Consider the following 7,914-nt stretch of genomic DNA (forward strand, 5'->3'; position numbering starts at 1 on the left):
CCGGACGAAACCATGTACTGACAAATCACAGATGGGGTCCCCTTCTGCCAGAGCAGTTGAGAGGCTGTGAGAGTAGCCTTTGTTCAGTGGCCCAGACACATCAGCTCATCCTTCCTGGGGGTGCTGGACACAGCAGCATGTGTGGACTGGTCAGAACCAGCACCTCGGTGACAGATTTCCGTTGGTCCACAGGCCCATTGCTGAGCTTTTCCTGTGAGCTGCTGGGGATGGTAGTGCCCAGATGGTACTTTTGCCTCCCCGCCCCCACAGTATCCTTTTGCCCCTTTTTTGGCACACCTCTAAGATTTTCTTCAGAAAACCCCAAGTTCCCTGATCTCAGAGCACTTGATTTTTGGAGGGCTCAGCTATGGGTGGGTTCCAAGAAGTAGACCTCCAATTCAGACTAAGCTCATCCCACACTTAGTACCTCTGGCCACAATAAGTGGGGCATTGGCAGAATCAGTCAAATAAGGGTGAATCCTGGGACTTTTGCTGGAATTAATAGGAACTCTTTTCAACTGGTTTGAAGTAGGAGGGTATAGTGTGGAGAATCTGGGGGCTACTATGGAGAGCGGGGCAGATAATAAAGACCAATCCATGGGCAAGAGTCATGATATGATGGGGAAAGACAGATCCTCCTGGCATTCATTGCATCCTTGGATTAAATTGTACCTGAAGACCTACTGCTGGGCTTTTTCAATTACATAAACCAATAGAAACGTTTGATTATTGGTTGGTTTAAAGAAATTTGAAGTGTGTCATTGGTCATTTGCAGATGAAAGTGTTGTAACCAAGAAATAGTGCCCATTTGAGAAAGCAATTAGAATAAATCAGAAGGTTGTCATGGGGACTTTTACAAGGTGCTTGAAGAAAATAGAATAAAAGGAAGATTGAAATGGAACAAGGTTATTGAAGGAAGACTTCATAAAGATGGTGAGTTTGGGCATAGAAACAATAATAAATATTTACTGAGCTGTAAATAGTATATCTTCATACTTCAAATGAGTTGGAAAGAGTTCCTATTAATTCCAGTATAAGTGCCAGGATTCACTCTTATTTGACTAATTCTGCCAATGCTCTACTCACTGTGGCCAGAAGCTCTAAGTGTGTGCTGGACACCAGGTTAAGCAGTTTACATATGTGATGGAAGAATATTTAAAAATAGGAACAAAATTGGGAAGTGAGTACTTTCTTCTAACTTATTGATTTTTCTCATTCAAACTGGAATGTCTTAGTTTATTGTCTCCAGAAAGAAACAGTACAGTGCAGAGGAGCACCTTCTGGCTTGTGCATTTCTGAGGTCTTCTGGAAGAAATGGAAGACCTTTGATGTAAAAGATTTTGGAGTTGGGGAAGATTAGGTTATTCAGAAAACATGTTCCACTAGGAATAACAAAAAAGACTGGATAAAATATAAAGAGCATTTTCTAAAATAAGATAAGGGCCAACTGAAAGGAACGTTGGTGAGAAGTGACTTTTGCTCTAGGGCATCTGCCAATTCTAGCAAGAGCCGTTAGATGGGGGTCCAGCAACCCATGCAAGTTGAGAAAGCAGTTATCTCAAAAGGATTGCACCCTCAGAGCAAGTGCATCCAGAAGCAAACTAGCTTTTATGTGGCTTGACAGTCAAGGTAAATGTCCAGACAATATTAAACCTTGAACTTGATGTAAGGTGGGACTACATCAGTGATAACCCAAGTGCTCAACAGAAACAAACATAAATATTCTCTGGAGAAACTTACCTTCTCCAAAAATCACAGATTATTCCAAAAATATTTATCACATTGTTGAAGATAATTAGGCACATAAAGAAACAAGGAACCATGAACAAGAACCAGCACAAAGATGGCAGGAGCAACCCTATAAAAACTTCAGAAACTGGAAATATCAGACCTTTTATACATAACATTATACTTACTATGTTTAAAGAAATATAAGGCAAGCCTGAAAAAAGTATGGCACAAATAGCAAACTAAAAAGCAGCTTAGCAAACTGGGCATAGTGGGTCATGCCTGTAATCCCAGTGACTCAGGAGGCTGAGGCAGGAGGACTGTGATTTCAAGGCCAGCCTCAGCAACTTAGTGAGGCCCTATGCCTCTTAGGGAGCCAGTCTCACAATAAAAAATAAAAAGAGGCTTGAAATGTATCTCAGGGGTAAAGCACCCCTGAGTTAAAAAAAAAAAGAGAAGAAAAGGCAGCTTGACAGATTTTCAGTTTGAAAAAAAAAGTGAGTATAGGTTCAAAAAATGAAAAACACATAAGTTAAAATTCAACAGATGAATTTAACAATATTTTAGGTAGCATTAAAAAGAAGATTAAACATTGGGTCGGAAGAGGTTACCTAGAGTGTAATACAGAGGGTTGAAAGTATATCCAAAAGACATATGAAAGAGAGTTGGAGAATAAAAGTTAGAGAGTAGAAAAGACTAAAGCAAATTTCAATAGAGTTCCAGAAGGAGAGTAGTGAGAGAATGGAGCAGAGCATGATGTTGAGGGATTAGCTGAGGTTTTTTGGAACTGATAAAAAAATTACAATGTCTACGAATGCCAGGAGAAATAAAGGAGAAGCCTACCAGAAACATCATGCATCAGAGCACCAAAGACAAAGAGAGAACATTTTAAAGCAGCAGGAGAAAAAGACAGGTTATTTTCAAAGAGCCTCATTTTCTTCATGTATTAAATGAAAATAACGACAATGTAATAGCTGACTTCTCAATACAAGGTGGAGATCAGAAAGCAGTAGAATATCTTCAGTGTGCTGCAAATAATCTCCAACTTAGAATTCTATTTATTTAGAGTACTGGGGATTGAACCCAGGGTACACTGCCACTAAGCTATATCCCCAGTCTTTTTCATTTTATTTTGAGACAAGGCTTGGCTAACTTGCTGAGGCTGGCCTTGAACTTGTGGTCTCCTGCCTCAGCCTCCTGAGTTACTGGGATTACAAGTGTGTACTGCCATGCCTGTCTCCCAATTTATAATTTTATACCAAGAGAAAATTTACTAAGAAGATTAAAAAATGTATTTTATGACAAATAAAAACAAAGAGTTCATTACATCAGTAAAGAAAATTCTGGAGTATATGCTTCAGAGAGGAGAAAAGCCATCTTACATGGTAGATATGAGCTCTAAAAAGGAATAAAGAGGAGGCTGGGGGTAGAGCTTAGTAGCACAGTGCTTGCCTAGCACGCTTAGTGCCTAACACTGAAAAAATAAATATATAATAAAAACAAAAAATAAATACAAATAATAAAATTATAATGTCCTATGAAGTTACAGAATTAAAATATTGGCAACAGTAACATATAAATTAAGAACAGGAGGGCCGAGTTGTGGCTCAGTGGTAGAGCACTAGGTTTGATCCCCAGAACCACATAAAAATAAACAAATAAAATAAAGGTATTGTGTCCATCTACAACTAAAAAAAATTAAAAGAATAGGGGAGAATGGAGTTAAAGTATTTGAAAAATCTAATGTTGTCTGCAAAGAGCAAAAGGTTTTGATTTGCTTTAGATTTTGATATGTTAATCACGCATGCTGTAACACCCAGGAAAAGCATTAAAAGAATAGAACCAGAGTTAGTCAATAAAAGAAGGCAAGAAATTGAAGCAAAGGAAAAGAACAGAACAGGTGGGATTAAGAAGAAACACAAAAGATTTAGCAGAATAAACATGAAACAAGAGGAGATTAAAGGTCCCTTTCTTTGGGGCGTAGTGAGAAAAGTCAGAAGGAAACAGAGGAGCAGCAGATGGGAGGCCCTGAAGGAGAGCCCTCCACCCTCAGCCTCTGGTCCATGTACCCATCACGCCTTACTTCCTGGATGGTGCTCAGAGTAGAAGGCGCTGCAGAGTCTGGGGTGTGGGAATAGCAGAAGCATCCTAGTACCAAGAGCAATACAGGATCATCCCAAGCCTTGGAAACCTTGGGAAGTTTCCTGTGACCTAGCATAGCACCCAGGCAGCAAGAACGTCTGTGTTGTGATCCAGAGTGGGACAGACAGGGGAGGGAGAGAGAAGGAGTTGACCAGAATGGGGACCAACACGACTACCTGTGTGGCTCAGGAACAAGGGCCCCATGGGTGGTGGATGCTGCAGCTGAGACGACATCTCTCAGAAGGCAAGCAATATTACTGAGGATGATTTCAGACACATGTAACAGAAAGTTCCATTCAACTGGGTTTAAATAATTTGGAAATTTATTGGTTCACTGGGTCACTGAGGACGAGGCTGGGCTTCCACCCAATTTAATCCAGGGACTCTGGTGGATTTTCCCTTGATTTTCTTAGCACTGCTTTTCCAGCTCTGCTCGTCTCTGGTGTCAGCTTCAAGAACTGAGGCAATAGCTGCTCTGGGCCCATGACCTGGGCCCTCCAGAATCCAGAAGAAAAGATACCGTCATTTCTTACACTTCCTTCCAAGACAAGGAAACATTTTTATTTGATTTATTTATTTTTGTGCGGTGCTGAGATCAAACCCAGTGCCTCATGCATGCTAGGCAAGGGCTCTACCACTGAGCCACAACCCCAGCAGCAAAAAAAAAAAAAAAAAAAAAAAAGTTGTTACAAGGAGAAAGTCTCATTTGCCCGCTCTGAGCCATGTGCTTATTCTAGAAACAGTCCCCATCCTTGGGAGAATACCATGTTTGACTTATACAAATCAGGGCTCTTTCTTGACTAGAGTCAGTTCTCCCAACTGCATGGCTACTACAAAATAAGAAGAGATGGAATGGTGTTGAAAAGATGATAACAGCTCTTCCACTTTAGCTGTCCAATAGTCACACACATCCTCCATGCCATGTTACATACAACTTTAGAAATGCCTGTGCCTAAGCCAGGCATGGTGGTACACACCTATAATTCCTGGGAGGCTGAAGTAGGAGGATTGTGAGTCTGAGGCCAGCCTCAGCAACTCAGTGAGACCCTGTCTCAAAATTAAAAAAATGAAATATGGGCTGGGATGTAGTTCAGTAGCAGAGCACCCCTGGGTTCAATACCCAGGACTGCCAAAAAAAAAAAAAAAAAAAGTCAATGCCTAATACGATGTACTCATTTCCTTCTAAAAATGTAGTACCTAAACACCCCATTTTATATGCAAGTTCAGGACCTCTGGGAGAGGTACAAGCCTTGACACTAAGTCAATTATTTACTTGCACCTGGGTTTAAAAGAAACCAGGGGTAGGAGAGGTGAGGTGGTTGTTCCCTGCTCTACGAGCTGGGTAAGTTCTAAGCCTCAATTTCTTCTTGAATTTTTTATTAATTAATTAATTTTAATTAGGTATATATGACAGCAGAATGCATTTTGATTCGTTGTACACAATTGCAGCATAACATTTCATTTCTCTGGTTTTACATGATGTAGCATCACACCATATGGGCAGTCATACATGTACCTAGGGTTAATGATGTCCATCTCATTCCACCATCTTTCCTGCCCCCAAGCCCTCTCCTCTTGTATTTAATGAGAACTGTAATGTCTGCTCTGCAGGGTGTGATGCTGATTTAAAATAAAATAATTATTGATGAAAATAAACCGAAGTGAGCTGTTTACTTGTATCTCAACTACTGATAATAAATATGCCACATTTGCAGCTGATATGCCAAATCCTGGAGCTCAAAGTGTTACCCCTTTGATTAAAAGAAAGACCTGTCCCCACAATTTCTTCTTTGAGTCTGAGAATCTTTGACACACAGACCTGGCCACTGGGACACAGTCCTATTGCCCTGTGGCCCTCTGAACTTGCAGCTCTCTTTTCATTGGCTGAAGTCACTCTATTGTCTACACCAGTGCCTCTGCCATTTCCTTACTTCTCTGACCACAGGCCTCTATGGCTTCTGACTTTCTTAGGCCAACAGAAATTTTCTTTTTTTTTTTTCTTTTTAATATTTTTTAGTTGTAAATGGATCTTTTGTTTTATCTATTTATTTATATGTGGTGCTCAGGATTGAACCCAGGGCCTCACACATGCCAGGCAAGTGCTCTACCATTGAGCCACAACTCCAGAACCAACAGAAATTTTCTGTGCACTTCTTCAGATCAGCTCTTTCAAAGAAGTTTCCCAGGGTTGGGGTTGTGGCTCCGTGGTAGAGCACTTGCCAAGCATGTGTGAGACACTGGGTTCGATCCTCAGCACCACATAAATATAAATAAATAAAATAAAGGTCCATTGACAACTAAAAAAAAAAAAAGTTAAAAAAAAAATAAGTTTCCCACAACCCAGCTGCTGGCTCCTAATAATGCCCTTGTGTTACAGAGACTCCTTCCCAGAGTCTCACGGTATATGTGTGTATGTGTGTGGGGGGGTGGTGCTGGGTTACAGTGATGGTCAAGTGCAACCTCATTTCTCACCTGGATTAGCAGCATTCTCCAACATCTCAGTCTGGCTTGGCTGCTAGTACAGCCTCCGCTACCACATTTCTTTCACACACAATGTCTGCCTCAGAGGACAGTCGTATCTATCTCTCCCTCTTCCCCTGCCTCAGTTTGACCTTCAGGAAATCTCAGTCCATTTGCTGCATTTGTTTAAATGCCATTCATAAGCCAGGTTCAAGTTCTTTCCCACAGAGCTCTGGGTAGCCTACAAACTGGAGTGGACACAATGTCCTAAGCAGGCCTAGTTCACCAGGATCCCACAGAGAACTTTGGGAGACATGTTGCCTTGTTCTTTCAGGATCTCAACAGAGATCTACCCAGCTCTACCAGCCAAAAGATGTGGCTGTATTCACTATGTGACTTTCAGCAAATCACATTCATTAAACCTTGGTTTTCTACTTTGCTCAAATAGGAATAGAAATACCTACTTGGCAGGGTTGACATTTCAAATGTAAGACATGCACATTGTTGGAAAAAATTCCAAAGCAATATAGAGAGGTATAATATTAAAAAGAAAAATCTCCCTTTTCCTATAATCTTTAGGCTACCCTTATTAACAGTTTATTGTGTTTTCTTCCAGAAATTTACCCCTTAGAGGATTTTTTTTTTCCATTTAAAGATTTATCCTGAATATGGTGTTCCTGCTTTCTTCAATGAAAATATTGACCCTGTCAGCATATGTAGAGCCTGTATTTTATAGCATTGGCTATAATAAGTGCAATTATTTTCCTACTGATAAACATATAAATTGTTTTGAGGTGATTTTTTGTTTTGTTTTGTTTTCCTAGCACCATCAATGCCCCAGTGATCTATTTTGTTCAAATGTCTTGAAATTACAAATTCACTTTTATTTGTTCTAATTAGTTATACATGACAATAGATTGCACTTTGACACATCATACATAAATGGAGATAACTTTCCATTCTTCTGGCTGTACATGGTGTAGAGTTACACCTGTCATGTAATCATATATGCACACAGGGTAATAATGTCTGATTCATTCTACTATCCTTCCTATCCCATACCTCCTCCCCTCCCTTCACTCCCCTCTGTCTAATCCAAAGTACCTCTATTCTTCCCTAGCCCCTCCCCCATTGTGAATTAGCATCCACATATCTGAAAAAAACATTTGACCTTTGGTTCTTTGGGATTGGTTTATTTCCTTAGCAAGTGATATTCTCCAGCTCCATCCATTTACTGGCAAATACATAATTTCATTCTTTTTTAAGGCTGAGTAATACCATTGTGTATATATACCATATTTTCTTTATCCATTCAGATACTAGATTTCTTTTTTTCCTTTGTTCACTTAAAAACTTTTTGTAAGCCAGATACTCAGGAGGTTGAGGGAGGAGGCTCACAAGTTCCAGGCTGGCCTGGACAATTGAGCAAGAACTTATCTTAAAATAAAAATAAAAAGGGCTGTGAATGTAGCTCAGTGGTAAAGCACCTCTAAATAAATAAATAAATGTGAAGGACTGGGGGTGTATGTAGCTCAGTGACTATCATGTTCAAAGCCCTGCTTTGGTCTCCAGTACTGCAAAAAT

This window comes from Marmota monax, unplaced genomic scaffold (genome assembly GCF_021218885.2).
Source record: "Marmota monax isolate L192 unplaced genomic scaffold, Marmota_monax_Labrador192_F-V1.1 WCK01_AAM20220418_F8-fsc00041, whole genome shotgun sequence".
Taxonomy (NCBI): Eukaryota; Metazoa; Chordata; class Mammalia; order Rodentia; family Sciuridae; genus Marmota; species Marmota monax.